At 37.4% G+C, this 16929-nt stretch overlaps 1 protein-coding gene across 4 annotated transcripts in view; it reads right to left on the reverse strand.

The window, feature by feature from the left end:
- PPIG (peptidylprolyl isomerase G) overlaps positions 1-16929 on the reverse strand; it is a 41479-nt gene that overhangs the window by 6719 nt on the left and 17831 nt on the right. The window lies entirely within an intron of this gene.

A 16929-nucleotide genomic window follows, 5' to 3' on the forward strand; every position in this document is an offset into this window, starting at 1 on the left:
TCACACCTGTCAGAATGGCTATTATCAAAAAGACAACACATAACAAGCATTGGTGAGGATGTGGAGAAAAGGGACCCCTTGTGCACTGTTTGTGAGAATGTAAATTGATATAGCCAGTATGGGAAGTAGCATGGAGGATCCTCAAGAAGTTAAAATAGCAGTGCCATATGACCCAGCAATTCTATTTCTGGGTATTTATCCAAAAAAAACTAAAACACTAATTCTGAAAGATATACGCAACTCAACCTTCACTGCAGCATTATTTACAATAGCCAAGATATGGAAGCAACCTAAGCGTCCATCGATATGTGAATGGATAAAGAAGATGTAGCGCGTGTACACACACACACATGTGCACGCGCACGCGCAATGGAATATTACTTAGCCATAAAAAGGAAGGACCTCCTACCCCTTGTGACAACATGGATGGATCTAGAGGGTATTATGCTAAGTGAAATAAGTCAGACAGAAAAAGGCAAATACTGTGTGATTTCAATTATATGTGGAATCTAAAAAACAAAACAAATGAACAAACATAACAAAACAGAAACAGATTCATAGATACAGTGAAGAAACTAGTGGTTGCCAGAGGAGAAGGCGATTAAGGGGGTGGGGAAATAGGTTTATGGGATTAAGAGGTACAAACTTCCAGTTATAAAATAAGTCATGAGGATGTAGTGTAGAGCACAGGGAATATAGTCAATAATATTGTAATATCTCTGTATGGTGACAGAGAATAACTAGACTTATTATGGTGATCATTTTGTAATGTATAAAAATATCAAATCACTGTTGTATACCTGAAATCAATAGGATATTTTAAGTCCATTATGCCTTAATTAAAAAAGAAGTAAGTGAATTCAGGCTAAAGCTGGGACAATATTGATATATGGATAACTACAATACAGTGGAACAGAAAATACATTAGAATCCATCAGTTCATAATGATATAGGTAAATAAAATCATTTATCCTTCTTATCATATATGAACTGTTCCACTGGCTAACCAAATAGAAGATGAAGGGAAGATGCTCTTTATCAAAAGTACTCCAAGAATAAATAAGGAATTACAGAGTTAGAATATCACCATTTCACAACTCCTAAGGAGGCACTGCCCACCAATGGCCACTGCAGAGCACAGAGACAACCTGTCCTAAGTGACTCTTGTTCCCATCAAATAGAATTTTAAAAAATCAAAACTATATCTGATCCATTTTCTAGATCTAACTACAAAGATATATGAAATAGAAGCACAGGAGGAACACATTACATAACAGAAGGATGCAATCCGTAAAATTCAGTGTGTGCAATAATGGGAAAGAAACACTACAGGACAAATGACCTAGCTTGTTCAACAAATCAATCTCAAGAAACATAAAAAGAAATGGTGGGATAATCTATTAAAAACAAAAAAAATTTACAACACCAACCCAAATGTTTGAACCTGATTTGGATTCAAATTCGAACATCAAAAAATTAACATTAACTAAACAATTAGAAATTTGAACACTGTAAGGATTTCTGACATTTAGGAACATATGTGTATATATGTCTGCATATGATTATGGTACGGTTACTTTTTTCAAAAGAGTCACCTTTTAGAGATAGTAAAATATTTATCAATAAAATGTTATGCTTAAAATTTGCTTCAAACAGGAAATGGAGAACTGTCCAAGGACAGGTAACATGAGATTAGCCATAAATTAACTGGTAAAGATGGGTAATGAACACAGGTGATTTGTTATACAATTTCAATCACTTTTGTATATGTTAGTATTTTCCATAATTAAAAAAAAATCAAAGAGGACAAAGAAAATATCTTTGGACTGACTGTTGGCTGTTTACAGACCTTAATTGAAAGGGTTAACAGCTGGTTTGTAACCTTTCTGTTAGCTTCAGAACACCCGAGGATTTGGCACTTGGTTGGCCAAATTATTCCTGAAACTACTTATTTATGACTGCATTGGGGCCTTCTCTACTTGTGATGAGTGGGGGCTAACTCTTCATTGTGGTGCACAGGCTTCTCATTGTGGTGGCTTCTCTTGTTGCGGAGCACAGGCTCTAGGCGTGCAGGCTTCAGCAGTTGTGGCACACAGGATCAGTAGTTGTGGCACACAGGCTTAGTTCTAAGCTCCACGGCGTGTGGGATCTTCTCAGACCAGGGATCGAGCCAGTGTCCCTCCCCTGCATTGGCAGGAGGATTCCTAACCACTGCACTACCAGGGAAGTCCCTATTGAAACTCTTAACTCAGAATTTATAGGAGTGTACTGAGTTACAGAGATAAATAAGAATCTGGCTGGAGTTACTGTGTACTTGCCCAAGGGTCTGTGGTTCGCTGTAAAGATTATTTCTCTGATACCGAAGAGATGCTGCTGCACTGGAGAATGGGAACAAGGTATAAAAGCTGAAGGAACTCAAGAGGTAATAGCTTCAATGAACTTATTAGGTAGTCTTCGTCACCCAGTCATGCTCCTCAGGACCACGAACCTATTAAGCTGAGATGACTAGGATATATGCAAGCTCTGCCTAGAACTCATGACATCTCTAATATGACGCTGCTGTTCAAGCTGTGCTGTTTCCTGGCCTATATCCTTTCTTAATGATAAATAAGCTTAGTGCTGAGTGAAGCCTATCTTGCCTCATGAGTTCAACTGTTAATCTGATACCAAAACCACTGTTGATGGTGAGGCAGTATGGGTATGCAAACTGAAAAACCTACTTGCATACACTAAAAACCCGAGGGGAGGGAGAATCAAACTTAAAGAAACCTAAGGAAGAAAATAAATTCATAATGCATATGAGTAACTCTAAATACAAATATCTGAGGCCATATAATATGGAGACAAAATAAAAATATTCCACATAAGCACAGAATACAGCTGTTAAAATTACTTGACAAAACATAGTAATGCTCTTCCCCATGATTCACAAAGCTTTATTCACCAGCTCCAATTTATATTTATTTTGCATTGTGATTCTTTCCTGAGAAATACACTGAAGTTGGTTTCGTTAAAAGGCAAGCCCGAGAAGAAGAACTACAGAGTCCTGCAGCCTGTGCAACAAAAACCACATTCACAGAAAGACAGACAAAACGAAAAGGCAGAGGACTATGTACCAGATGAAGGAACAAGATAAAACTGCAGAAAAACAACTAAATGGAGATAGGCAAACTTCCAGAAAAAGAATTCAGAAATATGATAGTGAAGATGATCTGGGACCTTGGAAAAAGAATGGAGGCAAAGATCGAGAAGATGCAAGAAATGTTTAACAAAGACCTAGAAGAATTAAAGAACAAACACTAGAAGAATTAAAGAACAAACAAACAGAGATGAACAATACAATAACTGAAATGAAAAATACACTAGAAAGAATCAACAGCAGAATAACTGAGGCAGAAGAATGGATAAGTGACCTAGAAGACACAATGATGGAATTCACTGCCACGGAACAGAATAAAGAAAAAAGAATGAAAAGAAATGAAGACAGCTTAAGAGACCTCTGGGACAACATTAAACACACCAACATTCGCATTACAGGGGTCCCAGAAGGAGAAGAGAGAGATAAAGGACCAGAGAAAATATGTGAAAAGATTACAGTCGAAAACTTCCCTAACATGGGAAAGGAAATAGCCACCCAAGTCCAGGAAGCGCAGTGAGTCCCATACAGAATAAACTCAAGGGGAAACACGCTGAGACACACAGTAATTAAACTGGCAAAACTTAAAGACACAGAAAAATTATTGAAAGCAGCAAGGGAAAAATGACAAATAACACACAAGGAAACTGCCATAAGGTTAACAGCTGATTTCTCAGCAGAAACTCTACAAGCCATAAGGGAGTGGCATGATATACTTAAAGTGATGAAAGGGAAGAACCTACAACAAAGATTACTCTACCTGCTAAGGATCTCACTCAGATTCGATGGAGAAATCAAAAGCTTTACAGACAAGCAAAAGCTAAGAGAATTCAGTACCACCAAACCAGCTCTACAACAAATGCCAAAGGAACTTCTCTCTAAGTGGGAAACACAAGAGAAGAAAAGGACCTACAAAAACAAACCCAAAACAATTAAGAAAATGGTCATAGGAACATACATATGGATGATTACCTTAAACGTGAATGGATTAAATGCTCCAAACAAAAGACACAGGTTTGCTGAATGGATACAAAAACAAGACTCATATATATGCTGTCTACAAGAGACCCACTTCGGACCTAAGGACACATACAAAGTGAAAGTGAGGGGATGGCAAAAGATATTCCATGCAAATGTAAATCAAAAGAAAGCTGGAGTAGCAATACTCATATCAGATAAAATAGACATTAAAATAAAGAATGTTACAAGAGACAAGGAAGGACACTACATAACGATCAAGGGATCAATCCAAGAAGAAGATATAACAGTTATAAATATATATGCACCCAACATAGGAACACCTCAATATATAAGGCAACCGCTAACAGCTGTAAAGGAGGAAATCGACAGTGACACAATAATAGTGGGGGACTTTAACACCTCACACCAATGCACAGATTATCCAAACAGAAAATTAATAAGGAAACACAAGCTTTAAATGACACAATAGAACAGACAGATTTAATTGATATTTATAGGACATTCCATCCAAAAACAGCACATTACACTTTCTTCTCAAGTGCGCATGGAACATTCTCCAGGATCAATCACATCTTGGGTCACAAATCAAGCCTCAGTAAATTTAAGAAAATTGAAATCATATCAAGCATCTTTTCCGACCACAACGCTATGAGATTAGAAATGAATTACAGAGGAAAAAACGTAAAAAAACCAAACACATGGAGGCTAAACACTACTAAATAACCAAGAGATCACTGAAGAAATCAAAGAGGAAATAAAAAAATACCTAGAAACAAATGACAATGAAAACATGACGATCCAAAACCTATGGGCTGAAGCAAAAGCAGTTCTAAGAGGGAAGTTTATAGCTATACAAGCCTACCTCAAGAAACAAGAAAAATCTCAAATAAATAATCTAACCTTACCCCTAAAGGAACTAGAGAAAGAAGAACAAACAAAACCCAAAGTTAGCAGAAGGAAAGAAATCATTAAGATCAGAGCAGAAATAATTGAAATAGAAACAAAGAAAACCATAGCAAAGATCAATAAAACTAAAAGCTGGTACTTTGAGAAGATAAACAAAATTGATAAACCATTAGCCAGACTCAAGAAAAAGCAGGAGAGGACTCAAATCAAAAAAATTAGAAATGAAAAAGGAGAAGTTACAACAGACACTGCAGAAATACAAAGCATCCTAAAAAACTACTACAAGCAACTCTATGCCAATAAAATGGACAACCTGGAAGAAATGGACAAATTCTTAGAAAGGTATAACCTTCCAAGACTGAACCAGGAAGAAACAGAAAATATGAACAGACTAATCACAAGTAATGAAATTGAAACTGTGATTAAAAATCTTCCAACAGGGCTTCCCTGGTGGCGCAGTGGTTGAGAGTCCGCCTGCCGATGCGGGGGACGCGGGTTCGTGCCCCGGTCCGGGAAGATCCCACATGCCCGCGGAGCGGCTGGGCCCGTGAGCCATGGCCGCTGAGCCTGTGCTCCGCCAACGGGAGAGGCCACAACGGTGAGAGGCTCGCGTACAGCAAAAAAAAAAAAAAAAAAGATTAAAAAAAAAAAAAAATCTTCCAACAAACAAAAGTCCAGAACCAGATGGCTTCACAGGTGAATTCTATCAAACATTTAGAGAAGAGCTAACACCCATCTTTCTCAAACTCTTCCAAAAAATTGCAGAGGAAGGAACACTTCCAAACTCATTCTATAAGGCTACCATCACCCTGATACCAAAACCAGACAAAGATACTAACAAAAAAAGAAAATTACAGACCAATATCACTGATGAATATAGATGCAAAATTCCTCAACAAAATCCTAGCAAACAGAATTCAACAGCACATTAAAAGGATCATACACCATGATCAAGTGGGATTTATCCCAGGGATGCAAGGATTCTTCAATATATGCAAATCAATCAATCTGATACAACATATTACCAAATTGAAGAATAAAAACCATATGATCATCTCAATAGATGCAGAAAAGGCTTTTGACAAAATTCAACACCCATTTATAATAAAAACACTCCAAAAAGTGGGCACAGAGGGAACCTACCTCAACATAATAAAGGCCATATACGACAAACCCACATCCAACATCATTCTCAATGGTGAAAAACTGAAAGCATTTCCTCTAAGATCAGGAACGAGACAAGGATGTCCACTCTCACTGCTATTATTCAACATAGTTTTGGAAGTCCTGGCCATGGCAATCAGAGACAAAAAAGAAATAAAAGGAATACAAATTGGAAAAGAAGAAGTAAAACTGTCACTGTTTGCAGGTGACATGATACTATACATAGAGAATCCTAAAGATGCCACCAGAAAACTACTAGAGCTAATCAATGAATTTAGTAAAGCTGCAGGATACAAAATTAATGCACAGAAATCTTTCATTCCTATACACTAATGATGAAAACTCTGAAAGAGAAATTAAGGAAACACTCCCATTTACCACTGCAACAAAAAGAATAAAATACCTAGGAATAAACCTACCTAGGGAGACAAAAGACCTGTATGCAGAAAACTATAAGACACTGAGGAAAGTAATTAAAGATGATACCAACAGATGGAGAGATATACCATATTCTTGGATTGGAAGAAGCAATATTGTGAAAATGACTCTACTACCCAAAGCAATCTACAGATTCAATGCAATCCCTATCAAATTACCAATGGCATTTTTTACGGAACTATAACAAAAAATCTTACAATTTGTATGGAGACACAAAAGACCCTGAATAGCCAAAGCAGTCTTGAGGGAAAAAAACGGAGCTGGAGGACTCAGACTCCTTGACTTGAGACTATACTACAAAGCTACAGTAATCAAGACAGTATGGTACTGGCACAAAAACAGAAACATACATCAATGGAACAAGAGGGAAAGCCCAACGATAAACCCATGCACCTATGGTCAACTAATCTATGACAAAGGAGGTAAGGATATACAATGGAGAAAAGACAGTCTCTTCAACAAGTGGTGCTGGGAAAACTGCACAGCTACATGTAAAAGAATGAAATTAGAACACTCTCTAACACCATACACAAAAATAAGCTCCAAATGGATTAAAGACCTAAATGTAAGACTGGACACTATAAAGTTCTTAGAGGAAAACATAGGAAGAACACTCTTTGACACAAATCACAGCAAGATCTTTTTGATCCACCTCCTAGAGTAATGAAAATAAAAACAAAAGTAAACAAATGGGACCTAATGAAACTTAAAAGCTTTTGCACAGCAAAGGAAACCATAAACAAAACAAAAAGACAACCCTCAGAATGGGAGAAAATATTTGCAAATGAATCAACGGACAAACGATTAATCTCTAAAATACATAAACAGCCCATGCAGCTCAATATTAAAAAAACAAACAACCCAATCCAAAAAGGGTCAGAAGACCTAAATAGACATTTCTCCGAAGAAGACATACAGATGGCCAAGAAGCACAAGAAAAGCTGCTCAACATCACTAATTTAATTAGAGAAATGCAAACCGAAACTACAATGAGGTTATCACCTTACACCAGTTAGAATGGGCTTCATCAGAAAATCTACAATCAAATGCTGGAGACGGTGTGGAGAAAGGGAACCCTCTTGCACTGCTGGTGGGAATGTAAACTGATACAGCCACTATGGAGAACAGTATGGAGGTTCCTTGAAAAACTAAAAATAGGGCTTCCCTGGTGCACAGTCATTGAGAGTCCGCCTGCCGATGCAGGGGACGTGGGCTCGTGCCCCAGTCCGGGAAGATCCCACATGCCGCGGAGCGGCTGGGCCCGTGAGCCATGGCTGCTGAGCCTGCGCGTCCGGAGCCTGTGCTCCAGAACGGGAGAGGCCACAGCAGTGAGAAGCCCGCGTACCACAAAAAAAAAAAAAAAAAACTAAAAATAGAATTACCATATGATCCAGCAAGACCGCTACTGGGCATATACTCAGAGAAAACCACAATTCAAAAAGACACATGCGCCCCAATGTTCATTGCAGCACTATTTACAATAGCCAGGTCATGGAAGCAACCTAAATGCCCATCGACAGACGAATGGATAAAGAAGTTGTGGTACATATAGACAATGGAATATTACTCAGCCATAAAAAGGAATGAAATTGGGTCATTTGTTGAGGCGTGGATGGATCTAGAGACTGTCATACAGAGTGAAGTAAGTCAGAAAGAGAAAAACAAATATCGTATATTAACGCATATATGTGGAACCTAGAAAAATGGTACAGATGAACCGGTCTGCAGGGCAGAAATTGAGACACAGATGTAGAGAGTAAACATATGGACACCAAGGGCAGAAAGCCGCAGGGTGGTGGTGGTGGTGTGATGAGTTGGGCGATTGGGATTGACATGTATACACTGATGTGTATAAAATTGATGACTAATAAGAACGTGCTGTATAAAAAAAAAATAATAAATAAGATACAAGGATATATTGTACAACACAGGAAAAAAAAAAAGACCCATTTCAGACCCAGGGACTCATACAGACTGAAAGTGAGGGGATGGAAAACGATATTCCATGCAAATGGAAATCAGAAGAAAGCTGGAGTAGTAATACTCATAACAGATAAAACAGACCTTAAAATAACGTTGTAAGAGATAAAGAAGGACACTACAAAATGATCAAGGGATCAATCCAAGAAAAAGATATAATTATAAATATATATACACCAACACAGGAGCACCTCAATCCATAAGGCAAATGCTAACAGCTATAAAAGAGGAAAATGAGAGTGACACAATAATAGTGGGGGACTTTAACACCTCACTTACACCAATGGACAGATCATCCAGACAGGAAGTTAATAAGAAGCATAAGCTTTAAATGACACAATAGACCAGATAGATTTAATTGATATTTATAGGACATTCCATCCAAAAATAGCAGATTACACTTTCTTCTCAAGTGTGCATGGAACATTCTCCAGTATAGATCACATCTTGGGTCACAAATTAAGCCTCAGTAAATTTAAGAAAACTGAAATCATATCAAACATCTTTTCCGACCACAACTCTATGAGATTAGAAATAAATTACAGGGGAAAAAATGTAAAAAACACAAACATGTGGAGGCTAAACAATATGTTACTAAATAACCAAGAGATCACTTAAGAAATCAAAGTGGAAATCAAAAAATACCTAGAGACAAATGACGAGAACAGGATGATCCAAAGTCTGTGGGATGCAGCAAAAGCAGTTCTAAGAGGGAAGTTTATAGCAATACAATACCACCTCAAGAAACAAGAAAAATCTCAAATAAACAATCTAACTTTATCAAAAAAAAAAAGCAAGCCCATTCTCCCCACCTAATGTATTAAATATATTTCAAATAACCATTATTTAGTTTTCACTTCACTTCTCATGTAAGCATTTGAGCGAAGCAAAATATCACAACAATATAGAAGACCATAAAAAAGATTTATAACTCTTTTTAGGGTAATATAATCTGCCCAAGTATTAGACAATATGAACTATGAAAGGAAAATAGGGGCTTCCCTGGTGGCGCAGTGGTTGAGAGTCCACCTGCTGATGCAGGGGACACGGGTTCGTGCACTGGTCCGGGAAGATCCCACATGCCACGGAGCGGCTGGGCCTGTGAGCCACGGCCACTGGGCCTGCGCGTCCGGAGCCTGTGCTCCGCGATGGGAGAGGCCATGACGGTGAGAGGCCCGCATACCGCAAAAAAAATTAATTAATTTTAAAAAAAAGGAAAATAAACTGTGTTTTTAGGGAGGATGCCTTGGAATAGAACCTAGAAAGCTCTAAGGTTGAAAGGCTCCCTCTTTTCATGTTTCTCAACATTATTTTTTAGTGAAATTTAATTTATGTCCCCTTTTCCTATGAATCTGCTCAGAAAAAAAAAGATAAAATGACTGAGAAAGAGCAGTTAAAAACAGAAAAGTAAGAAGAAAAAAATAGAGACATGACAATATCAATATTAGTTCTAACAGAATGTAGCTTGAGTGTCAAAATTTGTGTTAACCTAAATTTAAAAATATGACTTAGGCACATCGGGAATCTGAAATTTTATACTTCTCAGATCAACAAGTATGTTTAAGTGAAGAGTACACAGATATATATTTAACATGATGCCAGGACATGGAGAGAAAGAATTGTAGAGTATAAATGGGGAAGTTCCATAGCAAACTTCTGCCTTCACAGAGTTTACTGTCTATTTGGAAAATAAGACCAACAAGTGTGAATTTAACAGCAAAGAGCATCTGAAAACATACATTGAGTTGTAATAAATTTTCTAGAAACTCTGACTGTAAATTGTATATGGATTTATTAGTGAATATGGTCAATAAGGACAAGAGTAAAGTAGAAAAGGTTTGGAGAAGCACAGTCAGTTCTGCTGTTAGACAGCATATGCATTTCTTTTTTTTTTTTTTTTTTAATTTTTTGGCCCTGCTGCGTGGCATGTGGGATCTTAGTTCCCCAACCAGGGATCGAACCCACGCCCCCTGCACTGGAAGTGCAAGTCTTAACCACTGGACCGCCAGGGAAGTCCCCCAACATATGCATTTCTATAAATCATTGTGCCATGAAAAACTACAATAAAAACCACATGGCTTATAGGAAAAATGGGGTTAGGGGCACAAAACTCAAAAACTTCATCAGTGACACATTAAAAAAAAAAAGATAGGAAACTAATAAAAATAGCAACAGCGGGCTTCCCTGGTGGCGCAGTGGTTGAGAGTCCGCCTGCCGATGCAGGGGACACGGGTTCATGTCCCGGTCCGGGAAGATCCCACATGCCATGGAGCGGCTGGGCCTGTGAGCCATGGCCGCTGGGCCTGCGCGTCTGGAGTCTGTGCTCCGCAACGGGAGAAGCCACCACAACAGTGAGAAATCCGTGTACCGCAAAAAAAAAAAAGAAATAGCAACAGAGCCTTCACACATGTCAAATAGTTAAGAAATACATAAATATGACAATTAAATACAGCACTTTGAGAAAATCATGGGTTTGCTCGTGGAAGTGAATGTCAGTAGGGCTATAGCTTGTGAGTTACTGTAAAGTTAGTGCAAGGGGGGGTAATATGAAATTAGATGGAAAGTTTTAGTACAAACTGTACTTAGGCGTGGCTCATAACACAAGTGATGAACTGAGGTAGCTTAGTAGATGTGTGAGGTGTGTGTATGTGTAAATTTTTTTGGGGGGGGCCGTGTTGTACAGCTTGCAGGATCTCAGTTCCCCAACCACGGAATGAACCTGGGCCATGGGGCAGTGAAAGTGCCAAATCCTAACACCAGGCCACCAGGGAACTCCCCTGGGTATGTGTAATTTTTGTGTATTCCTGTAAAGCTGTTCAACTGCGTATGGTTTTCTGCACTCAGTATTTCTTGTAGACAAGAGCATGCATAGGCAAAGGTGAAACTGATGTTATGTTCAAACTGTCTTCTAATGTATCAACTGAATGGAATAAATGCATGCTTTCAAAACAAGCAGTATAGCAGAACTGACTATGTTAGGATTTGAAATAGGGGCAGGAGAAAGTAGTGTGGAGTAGTATCTGTAGAATGCTTACAATGTGCTAGTAAGCACTGAACAAACTTGTTTTTAGGTGTAATTTAAGGATGAGTAGATTCTGGACATAAAAGGGAAGATTTTTTTACAACACTTTAAAAATATGAAGAAAGGAATGGAGAAATTGTGAAGATGGAATAGATTCATCTTTTCCTATCCTCCTGCTAAGTGTAAGTAGAAATCCTAGACATAATACAAAAAGAAACAAACATAAGAAGACTCTGAAAGGTAGAAAGAAGGCAGAGTGGCCAGGGATCTCTGGATTTGAAGGTGACATGGTGGTTTTCAATCTGTCTCCCATATACCTTAGACATCACGCTGAAGAAGCCTGCAACTCAGAAATGCCAATGGACACAGGTTTGTAAAAGCCCCAAGAAAGGCCTGCTCTCTCCAGACAGAGAAATAGAAAAAAGATGGTTTAGCAGGACAAAAAATTTGTCACCAATACCTGCTTTACCGTAAGCAAATACTAAGGGGGAAAATTAAAAAAAAAAAAGTTCACCAACTCCCTCTTGGCTCTATCAGCAGAGACAAAGTAGAGAATTTGGATTTCCAGTACCCTCCCCTTCAAGCAGTGTTCCCCTTCCCTTGCCAGAGTGATGTCAGTAGAGACAAAGTGGGAAGCCTGGGCTTCACCTCCCCTCACTGCACCAGCAGGTGGCACAGATTTCAGAGAAGGAAGCTAGAGAAAAAGATTCTTTAAATTTATAGATGAAGTCCTGGGGAGGAGACCCCCAAGTTAAACTGACCACAACTAATATGGCAAAAGGTTTGAGAATTAAACTACAGTGTTGAATAGCATCCAGTTTTTCAGTAGCATACAAATGAAACCAGAATAGTACTGCAAGGGCTCTGGAAATTGAATTATCATTGAAACCACAATCTACAAAAGGAGGCCAGGACCTACATGCTAAACCTATATAAGGTGACTGCCTGCTAAAAATAGAAAACATAAACAGAATCCAGAGTTTCATAACATACAATACCCTAAATTTCCAGGACAAAATTTTTTAAAAAATCACTAATAATTTCAAGAACCATTTTCAAGGAAAATCACAACTTAAGTAAGAAAAAACAATCAAAAGACGCCAACACCCAGAAGACTCACATGTTGGAATTAACAAGGATTTTTAAAAATCCATCTTAAAAATGCTTCCACAAGCAATTATTAATGTTCTTTAAACAAATGAAAAAAGTTTAAAAATCTCAGGAGAAAAGAAGATATAAAGTATCAAAAGGAATTTTAGAACTGAAAAATACAATGATACAATAACTGAAATAAAATGTGCTCAATATCAGAGTGGGGATGACAGGGAAACTGTTAGCGAACCAGAGACAGACCAATAGAAATTACCCAACCAGAACATCAGAGAAAATTAAAAAAACAAACAAAAAATGAACAGAGCCTTGGAGACCTGTAGAACAGTAAACAAAAGATCTAACATTTATGTTATCGGAATTCCAGGAGAAAAATTTGAAATTAAAAAAATTTTTTAAATAATAATGGCAGAAAATTCCCTCATTACCTACAGGGAACAATGATTTGAACAACAGACTTCTCACTTGAAACCATAGAGGCCAGAAGGAAGCGGCCTAACACTTTTTTATGTGTTGAAAGAACTGCCAACCCAGAATTCTACATCTAGTGAAAATACCCATCATGAAAGAAAGGGAAATAACGACATTTTCAGAAAACTAAGATAGTTACCAGCAGACCTACCCTTAAAAAAATGGCCATTTTCTCCAAACAAAAGGAAATACAAGGAGGCTTGGAGTTGAGTAAAAATATGAGGCAAAGCAATTAACAATCAACTCATATAAAAACAAATATAAATGGCTCCTAAGGAGATGATAACATCAAATACCTTAGAGAAATGCTTATTTAAACCAGCTTTAAAAACAGCAACAACCAACCCTGTAATTAGGCTGGCAAAGATTAAAGAGTTTGATATTATGTGGCTCTGCAAAGGGCATAGGGAAATTAACTTTCCTATATTCTAGTGGCAATGCCTACCAACATTACAAATGCATAACCCCTATAATCTGTTAATTCTATTTCTAGGAATTTATATTATCAACATTCACATACACGTAGAATGGTATAGAAAATTTGAGAATGGGAACTGATGGGCAGAAACGGAAAAAAGACTTTTCACTGACTATCCTTTTATGCTTTCTAAATGTTGAACAAAATCAATGTATTAAATTTTAAAACTCCCAAGTCTGACAACAATTGTTGTCACCCTGTTCTCCAAAAAACCCTACTTCCTGCCTAACCACTTAAAATCTATTTCAAAGTATCATTTATAAGCATATAGCCATCCTTAAGATAAAAGAACAACACTTTTTAACTCTTGGGCCGCTTCTGGTCAGTTTATTTTAGATTATTTAGATTATGCAGTTTGCTTATCAATCACTATGTAAAAGAAATTCCCAACCCTGTTCACTGACCTTTGTTGGGAGGGGAGGTAGGATGTGGTGTAATACTACTGGGTACTGACTTTACTAGTATGTTGTTAAGGTGAAAAAACAAACTTCTAGAACATTTTGCTTGTAAAAACATATGGTAAGAAAATGCTGCTTTACTAGTTTTTTGAGAGGTATAAATTTTATACCAATGAATTTCACGTGAAACCTTTATATTGAAGGAAATTTCAAGGCCATCATCAAAATAAGGTTTGAAATAAAGAAGAGAACTATACCTCAAATGAACCTCTTTTCATTTCAAAAATACTGGGTCTCCCCTCTAAACAGATTCGAAGTTTAACATCCCACTATTCTCCTTTAAAAGTGCTATCACCATGGCTCTTAATTGCAGGATAAAGACACTGAAATGGGATCCTGTCACCATACAAATGAGTGTCTGATCTTTTCTACTGTCTCCTGAGTACAAGACTCACCAACTGCTTCCTCTATTGTGCTCTTCTTTCTGTACTGCCAGGTAATGTTTTCTACCACATATATACAAGATTTCTGCTCATATAACTATTTATTTATTGCCATGCTGCCATAACTCAGCACTTGTGTTTCTATGTACTCTGTAATATTATCATCAGCCCCAACTCATGCTGCATAGCAAAGGTGGACAGACCTCTCTTTAACAACTGCAGGAAACTCTGAAGAGACCAGCATGATCTGAGATCATGGTAACTCTTGTAAAGCCAGGAAGTACCTTAATCAGTGTAGTGGTCTGTGTTCTATCCTACACTCTGCCCCTTGATAGCCTCTACAGGGTTGCAGTTTTGATTAGCCTCCTGTGTCCTCCTCTGCATCTGTTGGAAGGATCTTCCCCTTGACTCTGAACCTTCTCAGGCACATTCAAACAGCCACAAAAAGTAGAATTTCCAATCTCACAACAGCAAAGGGAAGGCCCAGGATGATTGCCCAGACTCACCAAGACCACTTACAGGTGGGCCCAGACAGTCATATTTCTTCAGAAGTCTTTTTGTTTTCTTTCAGGAAGTTAGAAAAAGAAAAAAAAAAGATTCGGTATTTATTTTTAAAGTGGGGTGTGTATCTCTCAAACAAGGTTTTCAATATGATGATGATGATGATGAACACTGCTGTGTTACACAAGCTTTTTGACTATGTCCAATTTAAGATTGTAAGAAGGCCATCAAACTTATAAATTGGATGGAAGACACAGCTCTGCCACAAAAAAGAAATTTTATTGATGCATGACAAAATCCATTCTGACCAATGTTCTGAATGGTAATTGAAGGACTGTAGAGTAACAGGTGCCAAACTGTGTGACCTCAAACATAAAGATCTTTTCCTCTTTCTATAGTGTGATCCAGAACAGAGCAGGCATGGAAGGTACGACTCAAAACAAATCTGGCCTTTCGGTAACTCCTGTGCAGACAGTAACAAAGGGCCAAATCTTCCCCAACTGATGAAACTGATAAGGGCAAGATATACTTCCTTAGCATGAGTCTGAGGAACACACACTAGAACACTACATCAACTTTCAGCACAACTTCCTGGCCACAATGACATGGGCAAAATTAGCATTTATTGCTTCAAGTGAAAATATATTATAAAAACATAATAATATACAGAGAGTGACATTCATTCACCTTCTCATCCTTTCAGCAAATATTCAAACACTGACCATTTAGTACCAAAAGAATCTTTATACCATATTTATTTGAGTCTATGATAACATTTATGGTTTAAGATGTAAGCTTTTTAATTATCTCTTCTAAATATGTAAACCACACAGCATCCTTAACTTTTATAAGCAGAGAATAGATCCTAACACAAGATCCTTGAAGACTATAAAACACAAGAAAAAAGCCAAAAAACAGTTAATTACAGAATAAAAGATGAATACTTTCTAGATGATGTGGAAAGAAACAATATCTTAAACCAAAATATTCCAATTGTACTGACAACACTTTGAAGAATTAAATAGCAGAAGATTCAGGGTCTAAAATATGCAAAGATTTAGATTGCTTTTTAGTTTCTATTTTTTCAAAAAAGGTAAGATACTCAACGACACTTCATTCTTAATGAATCATCATGAACACAAGGCATACATTATAACTGCTGTTTGTAAATAAGGATAGATAGCCAGACTCTTGAACACAAGAAGTTAAACAGTCCCAGTATGAGCTGCAGCAATATTCCTGTGATGGTTTACAAGGTATATATTTGACATAAAAGAGAAGAAAGTGAAATCATTAGAATCGAAGTGGAATGCAGAGAAAGAAAATTAAAAATAAGCCTTCTCCAGGGAATTCCCTGGATGTCCAGTGGTTAGGACTCGGCACTTTCACTGCTGTGGGTCCTGGTTCAATCTCTGATTGGGGAACTAAAGAAAAGCAAAATAAAATGTGCATATTACAGAGCACATCAGTATACCTAAAATTTGAGAACAGAATGTTCTACTTAGGGCAATTCTGAAAGGAATATTAAAGACTTAATGAGTTAGCAACATGTAACAGAAAAAGCTCTAGATCTGGAGCCAGCAAACTTGGGCTTGAGGTCTAGTTAGTTCCCTGATGTGGTAAATACTAATCTCCTTGACTGTATCTGTAAAATGAGGAAAATAATATTGATATTATACAGTTCTTGTGAGGATCAGAAAAGATTACAGAGACTCTCTTGCTAACCATGAATAACTAAGTACTGAGATTATTTATTATTCCCTGGATGATTAATAGAAAGATTAGGTCAATTCAATATTTTATTGCTTTCTACACAGATTTGAAGGTAATCTCACCCCATTACTTTTAGAGTGTCAGGCTCAATATCTGTAATAAACAATAGCAGTTACATATTTCTTATA

The sequence above is a fragment of the Phocoena sinus genome, chromosome 7 (genome assembly GCF_008692025.1).
Source record: "Phocoena sinus isolate mPhoSin1 chromosome 7, mPhoSin1.pri, whole genome shotgun sequence".
NCBI lineage: Eukaryota > Metazoa > Chordata > Mammalia > Artiodactyla > Phocoenidae > Phocoena > Phocoena sinus.